Below are 15183 nucleotides of genomic sequence, written 5' to 3' on the forward strand. Positions count from 1 at the left end.
GCATCCAAAAACCTGCAGAGGATGAAATATGTTCTGACTCATTCAAGAAAGCATTTTTCACTCACTTAGTTTACCTCACAGAGAGAGATCCTGCTCAGAAACATGGACGTGATCCAGCCACAGCCAATTAGATTTCAGTGCATTTTTGTTAAAAGTCTGTTCTGAGCTGGGCCTGACCACTGATGACTTTATGGCAATCTATGCCAGGGGTGGGCAATTAAGAGGACTTCCATTCCCAGAATTCCCAAGTCAGCCATGCTGCTGGCTCAGGAAATATGGGTTTGGAAGTCCACAGGTCATAAAGTTGCCATAGATGCTCACCCCCTGATCTATGCAATGCATTTAATAACAGTATGGCAGTGGTTTAATCATGTCCTTTTTCTAGGGCATTCTTCAACTTTCCAGTGCAGCTTATTGTCACGGGTTAGACTGACCCAGACTCAAAACAGTCACAAAAGCACCAGACTTTGAGACAGGTGATTTTTTTAAAAAAAATCTCTATATACGGGTTGGGAGATGTTTTATTTTGAAAAAAGCTGAGATATTTTTCAACTTTTCAGTATAGCTTGGAGCACACGAAACAAACTTGAATCCCTGCTTAAATGAATAGGATTAAACAGAAACCTACATTTACTCAGGCTTAGTTTTCAAAAATAAACAGGCTCTCTAATGTCGGGGGATTGTCTGTTCTTCTGCCATCATGAATTATCAATAGTATCTAACTAGCCCTTACAAACGCCCAGAAAGTGGGTGAATGTCAAATCCTACATGACAAAAACATGTTAGACTAACTGCCCTGTTCTGTGTAAGTAGTTATTAGGACAAAGTTCTCAATTCTGTGCTTCCTTCTGTGGGATTTTTAGAGTCCGAAGAACTTACTTCTGTGTAAGTAGAACCAGGACAAGAAACAGATGGATTCCTGATGCAATAGCTTTGAACAAAGCTACTTGAAAGCAGGCATGGGCTGGAAGCCTCACGGCCCAGGAAATGAAATAGTTAAACATGTTTGGTATTGTGCAAGCTCCAATTTGTCTTGGGAAGGTGGGCTATTGTGTGCAAATGTTCCTGAGATGACAAACACCATGCTTCTATTTGAGCAAGCCATTCTAGGATCCGGGCATGCCAAGATCAGCAAAAGGGAAACCCAGCTTAGCTGCTAAGCATCTGCAAAATGCTTTTATCTTGTTTAGTGTCTTTTCAACTAGCAAGGTGATGGGCGTGGAGGTATATAATTTATTTCATCTAAAATTTCTAACCTAATCCACCTCAACACAGCAAAGCAGGCAATAACTTAAAAAGTCTAGACTCTAGAGCATTGGGGAAAACACACACACACACACACACACACACACACACACAAATGCAAATCCAAGCTGGGCTGGAACTATGAAATACTTGTCTCAACAGGTGGCAGAACTTAGCTTCTAAATACAGGCAAGGTTAGCTAAGCAGGATTAGCCACAGCTAGTAATAGATTGGAAGACCACCAGTATCTTCTAATAAATTCCTATCAGTGCACAAATGTACACTATACTGTAGTCTCCCCAAATTAAGGGCTTCCCAGATGTGTTGAATTTAGCTCCCATCACCTTCAACCAGTGTGGCTTTTGCTGGCTAAGAGCATGGAAGCAGAAAGTCATCAAAACTCAAGGGTGTGGGCTTGAGGAAAGCTGCATCAATTCCCTCTGGACTATTTTCAAAGTCTGCATCTGTTCTCTACAGACCGAAAAAATGGTTGGCATCCTGCGGAATAACCAGCATCCTATAGTTTTCAATGGAAAGTTTCCTTTCATTGATTCAAATGGGTATTAATATGTGAAAAAGCTACTTGTCTAGCAGAAACCACTTTTTCTTTCTTGTAGCACTGACTATGCCACAGGGCTAGTATTGTATGCAGCTGTTATCTTAGACATAAAAGAAAGTAATTCTTATTTATGCATATACAGGAGAAAAGGATTCTTTAAAAGTCTGATAGCTCATGAATGGAAGGTAGACAGACATAATAATTCCCCATCAACATATTAAGATTGAAAAGAAAATTATTTAAATAATTTTAAAGCAAAACATTAACATCAATATAGAACTCACTTTAAAGCCATTTGAAAATATTATTAAAAGCTCATCTTATGAGTTTTGAAGGCTACTTAAGGACCTCCAAAGAAGGTCAACCTCTGGTATTTACAGAGAGTCCATTCTGCAACCCTAACCCTAACCTAGAAGAGTAAATGAGAAGATCAGATGAGCTGATGGCACCTAAAGACAAACCTATTCTAATGACCTTGGGGAGGTCCTATGGATCAGGTAAAGAAAAATTGCTCTCCCATAATAGACAATTCACTGAATCACACTGGGCTGTGATATCTTAAAAATCCTAGGGTGCCATGGGAGATATGCATGGCCATGCTGGCTACTGCATGTACCAGGTTGGAAATTAGAGTCTAATGCCTTGGATAGTCCCAAACAACAGGTGTTCATCAGACATTCTTCCAAATCTTCCTTCCACCAAATCACTGGGTTTTGCCCCTGATTCCAACTCCAAGCCTTGGCCAAGTGCCAGGATTTTTTAACTATGACATATGGATGTTCAGAGTTTGCTTGAATGGGCAGTGATGTAAACTTTTCTGAGGATTAAATAAAGTGAATGTTAAGACAGCTGTACAATCAAAGATGAACTGTTTTGTAGCCAAATCCTCCCATTTTAACTAATTTTTATGCATGCAAACCAAATGTGAACAGTTTATTCTGAACAGAGAATTTATTTTTCCATTAGAGAAGGGGGGAGAGTTTAAAACAAACCTAAGACCCCATTTAAGTGACTCAACTGGGCATTTCATCTATTAATACTTCTTTGAGATTCTGAAAAAGAACTGTATGTTATGGCAACTACTACATGAAAGATTTTCAAGGAACCAAGTAAGTTCAAAAGCAAAACATAACACTTCACCTTAAAATGAGTCAAGCTCAACCCCATTACTCATTTCTCAGATTTTCCACTGCTTTTGCAAATACATGGTAAGAACAAGAGAAACCTTCTGCTGCAGTACAACTGCAGCCAGGTTTTAGAGAGAATTGGGCTCCTGAGGTTTATCAACCATTGTGAAAAGGGGGATTTCAGAAAATACATTTTACATGGCAAGCTATGCTTTCTGAAGTTCCTTTTTTTGCAAACAAACAATGAAAAGTACGAGAATTTTGCCCACCTTTAAAAAGGGTGCAATCGTAACCCAGAATCATGAATATTGCGGGGATAATCTACCACCCCACATTTCCACCTACCATCCTACATTTTCAAATTATTTTTATTACCTTTTGAATTGACTAAATATTCTGTCAACTACTAGCTTTTATCTGGCTCTTCCAAATAAAGATGTGAGTCAAACGTTCAAGAGAAAGAACTGCTGTATATTCCCACAATACTTCCTTTAATCAATTTATGGAATCCCGAATAAAACCATTATCTTTACATTTCATTAATTTTATGACAATTTGCCTGTCCCTTGGTGGCGGGGAAGCATGAATTACTAAAAAGTGCTAAGCCTGGAGCAGAGGGATTCCTCCTCCAGTTCCTGAATATGGTTTTGAAGAGAGGTAGCTTCCAATATCAACAGGGGGCATAGTCTTATAGCCCTAAGATTTGTAGTTCAATATATACCGTACATAAAGTTTTGATCTCAGCCTTAGGAAGAAGGAAATGGCAAGCAAAATTGTTACCAAAAATACTTCAGCAGATACGTTTTATCCAGCGGATAAGAATGACTTGAAGGCAGATTAATTAAAGGTCCCAGAGAGCAATTTTCATTTACTGCAGGATGACAGGCTCTGCATTTTAGCATCACATCTCTCTAACCCTGGCATGAAACTTGCCCTGTAAATCATTTGTTTGTTTATGTCCTCGTGCTATTGTCTTTTTCCCATTCCCAGATCACAGCTTAAGCAGCTTAGAATGGTCCTGAGCTGTTCCAGTTTTAAAGCAGGTTTCTTGTCTCAATACAATTTCTGCCATAAAACTCATGTAAGCATATTCTGCTAAGCTTGTCAGCCGCCCTGAGTCTTCGGAGAAGGGCGGGATATAAATGGAATTAAAATAAAATAAAATAAAAAATAAAAAAATATTCCATCACCACTGAGGCTGAGGACACTGTGAAGTGCTGGGATCTGCCCAGGTATTGGTCTCTAAGGCTGATGCAGGCATGTCTCTTCCCCTCTCATCATGGGGAACTGCTCTCCATGGCCTTTTTGGCTTGGACTGAAAGACAGACTAAACACTTGACTTCCAAAGCATTGTCAGATGTTACATGGATTCCTTATAAACGTTGTTGTTGTTTTTTTAGAAGCGGGATAGTCCAATGTGCTGCATCAAAGGTCAATTTAAACCAGGAAAAAAAGAACTAGGTTCTGCCAACTGAGTGTTGCTGCATTTGTCACCACTGAATATATCACAGATTTTATCCTGCTTCCGCTAATGTATACGGCAATACATTCTACTTTACTTTTTCACATTTTTATTTTGGAGAGCAGGTGGCACCACCAGGCCCACTCAACTGCAGGCCCGTGCCTGTCCGTGAGCTACTTGCAGGAGCTGCTGGGCATGAAAACAAGACTCCTGAGAACCTTGTAATGCAGTCCACGATGGAATTCATTCATTATTGGAATTCATTCATTATTGATGGTTTCTTCCTGCACCCCATCTCTGTGACCTGTCCGCTGGGCTATTTGTGGATTGAGTTAGATCCATGTTCAGTAAAAGCCCACCAGAGCACCTCCCTGCCCGCAACCTGTTATGGGGCAATTCTGCATGAGGGCCAACACACCATTCCAACATCCACCTACACATACCCAACCCTGCCCCACCTCATATGAGGGAGTGTATTTAGTGGCTGTTTTCCATCTTGTTGGAAGGGGAAACAAAGCTGGGAAAATCCACCAATTTTTTTCCTTAACCTATCCCACATTAAAACATTAAGGAGAGTCCTGGTCACCAGCCTAGTCTCCGAAGCAGAATACTGCCGGCAATCGAGATATGAAATGTTATATCAGCAGCATAAGCATTCTTTTATTGGTGAAGAAGTGGTGGGTAGCACATTAACATGCCCATCCAGCTATGCTACACTGCTGCTTATTGCTCAATCTCTCATCATGCTACCAGGCAAATGGCAATTCCACATACATGGTCTCAGCTGAACTTTAAAACAAAGTAGCTTCTGTTTTATATCTATATAACGCACCCATTGTATAAGAGGAGTCCCTGTAATAAGCCAGCTAATTGTAATTCTTTTTCACAAACTATGGAGTTGCTCTGGAAGATTGTGCATGGAGGTGGCAGTGGTGAATGGGTTGATCAGAGAACTGTGAACCATTTTCTTCTCTCCCTGACCCTTTGCCTAACATATTTTAAATCTGTTTTTCAGGGTATGTCTGTTCTGCATATTGTAAGTCTAAACTGGCCCTTATCCTAGAATACAAGGCCAGTCATTTTTCTTGTCCTTCGGTGCTTAAAGCTCCAATTTTTGCTGTTCAAACAGATCCACACAAATAAAGACTTCATTATTTCACACAGAGCTTTGGAGTTTTGGAGTCCAACCAAAAGCCACTTTTTCTCATGGGCTACCTTCAGCAATTCAACTGTTGAAAGTTACTCTAGTGGAAATCACAGCATTTAAAATAGAATTTATTCAAGCACCAATCAGAAACTGTGGAATAAAAAGTAAGCAGTTGCAAAGAACCTAAAGAATCTATGTTTGATGCCAAGCAACCCAGTTTATGACTGGCTTGAACACAATGGGATGATTGCTTAGGAGTAATCTGGGAACAAATAAGGCAATAATTTTATTGAAGCTAGACAGGATATCATTGAAAAAATGCACATACTGTAAAAGTAGTATATAATTACGGTAATCCATAAATACTTGGTAAAAAGCAGAGAGGTGGAATTTAATGTATAGTACTGTGTAAGATAAGGTCTTCTTCAAACTGAGCTCCCCTCCTGGACACATTCATATTGTTCTCTTGACAATAGTTGAAAAATCAGTTGTCACTACCTCCTTCCAGCAGAGTTGTTTGTTTGACCTCCCAATTCATTCTAGGACTGTGGGATTTCCTGGTTGTTCCCATCCAGGTACTAAGCATGTCTAATCCTGGCTTAACTTTTTGTGATCAGTAAAGTTGATTAGATGTTACTCCATTTAGATAGAGAAGTATTAATACAGTACCTGTAATGTGCTCCTAAAATAAGTCCTCTAAAGTTCACTGAATTTAATAGGAACTGCCTTCTAGTAATGCTTAGCCTGGGACTGCAGCTTTTGAGTGTAATCTAAATTATACTGTAGGTCATTAATTTCTATAGAAAATCTGAAGGATTAAGTTTAAATCAACTGTACCTTGACTCAGTATCTTCCAGATATTCTGGATTTCATTCCCATAATGTCCTAGCCAGCTTTCGTAAGGCTGATTAAGAACTACTACTATTCTGAGTTTATTAGGAGTCTGTATGGTACTTGAAGGATGCAGTGGCTCAGTGGGTTAGGACGTTGAACTTGTCGATCAGAAGGTCGGCAGTTTGGCGGATCAAATCCCGAGTGCCACGTAAGAGTGAGCGCCTGTTACTCGTCCCAGCTTCTGCCAACCTAGCAGTTCAAAAGCACATAAAAATGCAAGTAGAAAAATAGGGACCACTACGCTGGGAAGGTAACAGCGTTCCGTGCGCCTTTGGCGTCTAGTCATGCCAGCCACATGACCACGGAGACGTCCTCAGACAAGTGCTGGCTCTTCGGCTTTGAAACGGAGATGAGCACCGGCCCCTAGAGTTGGAAACGACTAGCACACATATGCGGGGGAACCTTTACCTTTACCTATGGTACTTGACAAAACCTGGGAGCCAGGTGAATCAAGATGTAATGTTACATGTTATAAATACGGAAAACATTTTTACATACAATCTGTGGGGAGACGTTTGCTATTTTTAATTAATTAGTTATGTCATGGTGCCTATCTTGCCAATATTTATTTAAACAAAATTTTAAAAAATAAGCAACCACAACCTTGTTTTCCTTCATTTTGCCTTCCTCACTTTTTTCTTTGCTTGATTCATATTAATTTATATCCATACTCAAAACAACCTTAAACAAGATTTATTGTTTCAAGTTTTATTAGTTAAAAAAGAATAAAAATAAAAATCAACTTTCAACCTTATTTTTATATGACTAAAAATATATCTGAGATTGAAGGGGGTAAAAGATGAAGTTGCACAATCTGGGTTATTTATTCAGAAATAAACACTATTAAGATAAGTGGGATTTATTCCTTACTAAGAGTACATTGGATTGCTGCCTAAAACATTAATTTCATCAGGCATTATCATTCTAAGGACTTCAAATTACAAGGCAAACAACCTAAGGTTGGAACAAGAAAAGCAGCTATGAATCACCTCTATCCCCTCAAAGTTTAAAACCAGCCATGCTGACATAAAGGATATTGGAGTGAGCATGTCCTAATCCTTGCCTATTTCTATGCTTTTGTCAGGATTAGCTACAAGTCAAACATATCAGCCTTCCTCTGCTTTCCAATGGGCTAAACGACATAAAGATACAGTGTTGAAGTGAGGGCCCTGTGTACATTCTTTATGAACATCCTACAGCCAGCCCTTCCCTAGTCTGACAACCTCTAGATACCTGCAAGAATGCTATTCTGGGAATTAGAGCATTGATGTGTCTGGACACCTAAGAAAAGTTCAAATTTTGGCCCTGTAGTCTAATTCAAGGCAGTAGTAGTAGATGGTATAATGGGACTGCTATAAAAGTCATATGCCTCCCTTCGCTTCATCTCTAAGCTCTGTGCGTTGCTCTTTAGTACAGCACATTCTTATGAAACTCACAAGCGCTTCTTGCAATTAAACTGCCAGGCAAAAGAACTTTGCTTTAGAACAAAGTCTGGAACACTGGATCTCCAAGCTTCCCATTTGGATAAAAAGAAGAGGGTGCTTTTGGAACAGCAGGCTCATTTACCAAAATAAATTACATCTATTATTTCAGAAAGGCTGGAAATATAACTAATGTTTTGCCAAGTATTATATGCTTTTTCTAGCCAATCTGGAAAATGGACGATAGCACCCAATAAAGTTGGGTTTCAAGACTAAAAACTGTTTACTTTAGACAAGTGATTGGTGGCATAGAAAGGAATAAAAACCCATTTCTGAAACATTGCTCACTTTTTATGTCCCCAAAGTATAACATAAGTAGAATTCCCTTTTCTTTCTGGCTGTTTTCCCAGACTTCACACTATACTTTGTTTTTGGAAGTTGCTATTGACAATATCTGCCTCCCTATTCTATTTCATTTTAGATGAGATAACAGTTGCTTGTACTGTATACAGGATTTTTTTCAGTCTCAGAGATTAAAGAAACTTTTCCCCGCCTCCCACTCTTAAGAAAAGGACATTCTTCTCCATAGAAGTACATTCCTAGCTTTTACTTGTTCTTCATGACTTTGGCCCAACACATTTTTTGAAGCACCTGGATTTCCTCCTATAGTCATAGCTCAGAGAACATAGTGCCTGCAGTCAACAAAAATATCCGTAAAAGTGGGATTAATTCCTTCCTGTCAGGGAAATGCATTAAGATGCTATTGTGTTTTGGATTTCTGAGCCTGTTTCCACAAGAAAGGAAACACAGTTGAATTCACTATGGAGCAACAACCTGACAATCTGCTAGAGATGCTAGAGCTGCTTTGGGAATCTGCCAGGACACTGTTTCCTTTCTTATATATTTCAAATTTTCCTATGTGTATCCTAGGGCCAACTGAACCGTTAAGATAAAATAAACCATGACTTTCTGTTAGGTCCAAATTAAATGCTGTGCAGGAGAATTATTAATAAAACCTTTGACTCAGGGTTAGGATATACAGTAATTTGGGTCAGGACTACGGAACTGGGGAGAAAGGACTAGCACTTTCTCCCTGAGCAGGTTTCTCCCAATCAATTAAAAAAAATATTCCTACAAAACTCTACTCTTATGACATAGAACAAGATATTTCAAAACTACCTAAGGCAGCTAGACTGCAGAAAAACTAAAGAGCCACTTCAGTGGGAGAGTTCTACGATCCTACCAATATCCTGAACTTATGATACAGGTGAGAGAAAACTAATTTGAAAAGTAAAATGCATTTCACAAAGGCATCTTGGTAGTAGAATTGTCTCACCAAGTAATATCTAGAACATAACCTGGAGGCCTTTTGTTGAACTGAATCAGCCAAAAATCAATAGAGCAATGTTCTTTTTAACTATCATCCTTTAAAACCATTTTTATAGATTCAAAATGATTGCTTGACTACAAGCTATATACTTAATGAGCTAAAGTTATTTCCAAAGAATGAATATCTAGTACCCTGGATTAATCTCATATAAATGGGATTAAAAACTCTCAATTCCTCTATTCATTTGAAGATACTAATCTAGGAATCTTGAGCCACTATATCCAAGTAATTTTAAATTTCTCCTGTAACTATTCAGAATTTGACCAAGAAGACACTGGGATTTGAAAGACTGTTCTCTGAGCAGTAGGAGATTTATTCTTTTATTTTTCCTTACTCACATATGGCAATTATGATGTTTAACTATCTTAACATGCACAAAAGATCAGGACTACCATTTCTTAGAAACATCAGCCTGCTAATGATGATCAAGGCTTCATCCCTTCATACCACTAACACCCATATTCATTCAATATTCAATATTTAGTCACATAACAGCATTTAAGTGAAATGCCTAAAGCTCGGGAACAGGGGCCAGAAAGAAAAAGGATGTGAACATTTGAGCTCATTGTTCTCAAAGTCATGCAAAAGCACTAACAAGAAGGCTTTTCTTCCAAAAAGAGAACCAAATTGATTTCTCATGCTGATGAATCAAAGATCAGCGGGAAAGTTGCTGCTCTTTCTGATATTGCAAGGAAAATATTTTGAAACACTGCTGTACAGCTGTGCTATTTTATTTGCATCTAATTAAAAAAGACTTCCAGCAAATTCCAGTGAACTAAAGGAGAACTGGGCAGACATTAAATGCTTTCTGCTAGTACTAACAATACTGTGTAGATTGCTAAAATCTGGCTGGGTTTGTCCCCTGTCCCAGATATGTGCCCCAATGGTTTCATGAGTGGCATCAGTCATGGCCCTTGGGAAGGGGTTGAGTGTAGTGATTGTCATCTGAAATACTTAATTGGGCTCCAGCAGCACTACTCCACATACTAGCAGGTACAAAACCCTGTTTGTTAGCCCAAAGATGCTTTTCCTGTTTGATAGGTTGGGCTCTAGTGATCACTTGGGACTGTTGCTATTATACCAGCCTCCCTGCTCTATAGCAACCTCCCTGCCTACACCCAGTGGTCCTCAAGTATTCTGGTGTTGCCATTCATCGAAGGGAGGCTGGTCACTTGGTCCAGCCCATTCAGCTGTCTACCCCAGACAACTAATAGATTCATGTGGCTTCCAAACAGCCTTTGGGTTTGTTCCTAATGATTTGCTGCATGGTCCAATTGAAGTCCTGTGGCTGCCTGGAATTGCAAAGCAACTGGGGCTTTGGATCAGATCATGTCATGCAGCATCTCCTTTTATGGGGTTCCTGCAACTCCACTTGGTTTACTGGAAGGCAACATAGAATGAATATGACTGAACATGGGCTAGAACAGGGGTCTCCAATCCCTGGTCCATGGACCAGTACCGGGCTGCAGCATGCCAGCAACTGGTCCACACAAACAAACAAAGCCACATCCGTGGGATGCAGGCAGCACACAAAACCATGCACTCTCCGGTCCACAGAAAAACCTTTCTCCACGGAACTGGTCCCTGGTGCCTAAAAGGTTGGGGACCTCTGGGCTAGAGACACTATTATGGCCTACCTCCTGGCAGTAAAGGCAGTGAAATGTCAATATTTTTCTGCCCTTATCACATAATGTAGTTTGCAGTTCACCTACAAGATTACTTTGAAGAATATGTTCAGCAAATGACATATACAGTTGCTCAGATTCATGATAGGTTGGGTTCTGGCCTTGGAGCCAGTCCCATAGAGATTACTGGAGATTGGTCTGTCTTGATATCTGGGAGGAGTTTGGTCTTGTTGTTGCTCAAAAGAGGACAGGGTTCTTGCAACTGTTAGCTTGGCCACCTTTGTTTTAGATCCATGTTGAGTCTTGGTGGTGGTACATTTCTCTTTGAGAAAAAGGGTAATTCTGCTGGCTCTTAAGAAAGCAATATCTGCCTTTCCTCATGAGGCCATTCTGGATCCAATTATTCTGAACAAGTTTGTCTTTTTAGGGAAGGTTATGGAGAAAGTAGTTGCACAGTTGCTCCAGGGGACTCTGGATGATCTGGAACTCTTTCAGTCAGGATTCAGATCCAGTTTAAGATTGATATGGCATTAATCACACTTATAGATGATGTAGAATAGACTTCTACTCAACCCTAGCAAGACTAAGTAGTTTTGAGTTTTATAATGCCACCGTTCTGAGGACCTCCAATCTCCTGTTCTGGATGGAGTTGCACTATTCAAAATGAAATCTGTGCACTATGGCTGGGGGTCCTCCTGGACTCACAATTCCTTGGAGAGCAAGTGGCAATTATGGCTAGGAAGTCCATCACCCAGCTTTGTGTTGTGCAACAATTGTACCTGTTCCTGTATCAAGAGGCTCTACTCACAGTTTATTGATACCCTGATCATTTCCTGATTAGACTATTGCTATACTCTCTACATGCTACAGCTGATACAAAATGTAGTGGAACAGATAGTTATAGGTACCTTTGGTTTGGTACATGTAACATCTCTGCTCTGCAAACTTCATTGATTGCCAGTTTGCTTCTGAGTTCAATTCAAGGTGCTTCTAGTGACCTATAAACCCTTCATAGCCTGGGGCTGGGATACTTCCAGGACCATCTCTCCCCAGTTGTACCTACCTATTTTATGATGACGAGATATGGTCCTGTCTGTTAGGGAGCGTCATTTGGTGGATCCTGAGAAAAGAGCTTTTTCTTTATGGTGCTTATCTTCTATAACATCATTGCTCTGGCTTTCCATAGGCCCTAAAAACTGACTTTATTGCTGAATCTGGGGGTCAGGTTGTGTGGCCAAGCCCTCCACCTTGCTTTGCTGATTGTTTCCTTGGTTTTCTCTTATATTTATTATTTTTAAATGAAGTTTTTAATCATCTTTTTTTCATCTCTATTAGCTGCCTGCTTAATATGGGTAGCAATATAAATTGAATGAAATGAATAAACAAACCTACTTTTACCCACAAATGAAGAGAACTCCATTTGTGCCTAATCCCTTGTCTAGCCTCTAGATTCTTGGCAGCACAGAAATTCTTGTATGGCTATTTGGATTCTTATATGGTTGTTTAAGTATTTAGTGCTAGTGCTTAATGAAACCAGAAGTTGTGTTGTCGCTTCTAAGGGTTGTTCACAGAGAATCCAAACAACTGGATATCCAAAGCAATATATCAGTGCATTGTAATGAGTGCATATTGTGCTCTCACATCATTTTATTTAGCATTCTGGCTGGGTAATTCTGGGAGTCCAAGTCAATTCCTCTTAAAACTGTTGAGGATGAGATACACCATTTTAGGATATAAGCATATTATTTTAAAGAGATGCCAATTATTGTTCACCATTAAAGAAGTAGCACTATACCAGTTGCTTTATTTTGGCTTGAATACCTCAATGTAAAACACTTATATCATTATCTAGCTTGTACTGTAATTTAGCAGGATATACAAGCGATATAAGGCAGACAGGTGAAACAAGATCCCATTTCAACTTGAAAGAGCTGGATTTCCTGAGCTAGCTTCAAAAGAGTTCACATTTTCTCCAGGAACTAGCCTTGCTCCATGTTCCGAGCACGTGAGACTAAGGGAAGGAGTTGCATTGTTAAGAAAGCCTAGGCTTATTTATAAATAAGTCCAATTTGTGCCATTGAAGAACTATCACATTCAGGTTTTTCTGAACCTAGTTTACTCCTTAGGTAGCAAAAAATACACTCTTGCAATTCACATGAAAAGGACTTGCATAACTACATGCATCTTACCAAATTATTTTTCCCATTCTTCCTAAAGTTCTATAATGATCTTGTTAACTTAATGTAGCTGGCAAGATCCAAAAAAAGGGGCAAAGATGGTGAGGAAATCATTAAACAATCCATCAAGAAGTGTTTGTACTTAAATCTCAAATCCAACCCAACAAAGATAAACTATTTGGATACTTGGCTGCAAGATGCAGGAATCCTAGAACCTTAAGACTAGAATGAATTCAAAGTAGAATTTGAATTCTACTTTTAACTTGGTTATCGGCTTGCCATTGGCTGTTCATCTGTCAAAAAAAGTAGTTCTCAATTTACAACAATCCGCTTAGTGACCGTTCAAAGTTACAACAGCACCGGAAAAAAGTGATTTATGGCCATTTTTTACACTTATGACCATTGGAGCAACCCTATGGTCACGTGATCAAAATTCAGATGCTTGGAAACTGACTCACATTTATGACAATTGCAGTGTCCCAGGGTTACCTTTTGCAACCTTACAACAAGCAGAGTCAAATGGGAAAGCCAGATTCACTCAACAACTGTTTTACCAACTTAACAACTGCAGTGATTCACCTAACAACTGTGGCAAGAGAGGTCACAAAATGGGGTCAAAACTCACTTAACAAATGTCTCACCTTTGGGCTCCATTGTAGTCATAACTCAAGGACTTCCTTTAAAGAAGAAACTGTGTTGCCAGCTGTGAAGCTATCTGACTTCAACTAGTTTCTACAAACAATTTTAAATATTTGCCCCTGGTAGTCTCTTCCTTGTATTTCTCACTTTGACTTCTCTTTGTTTCTCTTTCTTTGAAGGGGAAAGTCTTCTCTTTCAAACAACTTCTTTCCTCACCATCACAAAGATAGAAAACCTGTATTAAGAATTATCATGACACAGATATGATGACTACAAAAACACAGCATTATAAAAATTTTTAACAATATTTAAAATAGTCAAAATAGACTTAAATCTTTTTTCTGAACAACTTCCTATGTTACTGAGGTTTAAGTAGGTTTTAAAGAAGCATTCACAAAGCACTGAATGTTCACCCAACATGCTTAATCCAGTCAATTATAAACCTAACTCTACTAGTACAGCGTATTAAACTTGATGGATTTTAACTTTAGTTAGTGTTTATTTTGTTCAGAGGGATGGCATTTGGTTAGTTTACATTTCAGTTTAATATACAAGCCGGGTGAAATTCACTAATCAGGTTGGGTATGTTGCATGAACACAATCTATATGTGAAAAATAAGCAAAAAAACCCAGTATATTATTCCTTCGGAAAAGAGTCTTATGGTGCCTTAAAATCAACAAAACCTTAAAAATTAACATTTTTATTATCACGTAAAGTTTTTTTCATCACAAGTTACAACAGAATATACAGAACGCTGATCATGAAAAGCAGCAAAAGTTATGTAGTCCAACTTTGTTCAAAATACAGTGTATAATTATCCAATTATCTCATTTGACTCAAAATACTGTCAAAAAGCTTTTAGAAACAAGCTATTACTTATGATCAAAGCCCACAGTGTTTGTAGTTTGTGGCAAAGAAACAAATTCATTAAGTTAGGCTTAACTTGGTTACATGAACTACTTCAGTGTAGCTTTCTTGCATCTACTTTCATCCAAGATATTTTTTGAAACATTCGAAGTTTACAATTTGAAAGGTTCCAAGTTTACTATCCTATCCTGGAATTGCTCACTGTTCTTCCATCCAAGTATTGACCAGATCAAACCCTTCTCAGTTGTTTTCAAGATCAGCCAAGCTTTACTAGGTACTACCCCCTAGGAAGACAATTACTGGAGGCGCAATAGAGGTTTAAAAATAAATTATGAATGTGATGCAGACAATCAGAAAGCTTTCTTTCTCTCTTCGGATATTAAGATTGTAAACAATACATGTCATTAGGTTAACATGGCTCTGTGAAAAAAACTGGAAAATGTATGAACCATAGATCTGTCAACCACTGTTACAAACAATAAAGAAACCTTACTGTGTGTAAAAAAAAATAGCATAGATTTAAATACTATCAGGAAGCAAGCAAGTTAGGAAGGTCAGCCTCAATATGTCCGGTTTATAAGTTTCCAAGAAACATTTGGCTAAGCAACAGAAGGCTACTTAATGATGCT

The 15183-nt window shown here is 38.8% G+C and overlaps 1 protein-coding gene across 1 annotated transcript in view; it reads right to left on the bottom strand.

Moving 5' to 3' along the window:
* The window catches only part of COL18A1 (collagen type XVIII alpha 1 chain), a 196168-nt gene that overhangs the window by 104501 nt on the left and 76484 nt on the right, over window positions 1-15183 (bottom strand). The window lies entirely within an intron of this gene.

This window comes from Vipera berus (genome assembly GCF_964194415.1).
Source record: "Vipera berus genome assembly, chromosome: 1".
NCBI lineage: Eukaryota > Metazoa > Chordata > Lepidosauria > Squamata > Viperidae > Vipera > Vipera berus.